Here is a 323-nt window from a genome sequence, read left to right as displayed (position 1 = left end):
TACTTTCTTTAACAACATCTTGGGGTAGGCATAAAACTCTTTCTAATGGCATAATGTGTCCTTGATGTTCACCTTCTTCATCGACTATCGAATTAAAAATCTCAATTCGGTTGCACCCTTCTCTTTCGTTTGAATGCTCCATGGCTTTTAAAATATTGAATGTGACTGTTTCCTCATTTACCTTAAAGGTTAAGGTGTCATCTGCTACATCAATCATAGCTCGCCCTGTTGCTAAGAACGGTCTCCCCAAAATCAAAGGAATGTCATTGTCTTCCTCCATGTCTAGTACCACGAAATCCACTAGAAAAATGAACTTATCCACT

The sequence above is a fragment of the Cicer arietinum genome, chromosome 7 (genome assembly GCF_000331145.2).
Source record: "Cicer arietinum cultivar CDC Frontier isolate Library 1 chromosome 7, Cicar.CDCFrontier_v2.0, whole genome shotgun sequence".
NCBI classification, from domain to species: domain Eukaryota; kingdom Viridiplantae; phylum Streptophyta; class Magnoliopsida; order Fabales; family Fabaceae; genus Cicer; species Cicer arietinum.
The sequence above is the reverse complement of the archived record's forward strand: the minus strand, read 5'-3'. Positions refer to the sequence as shown.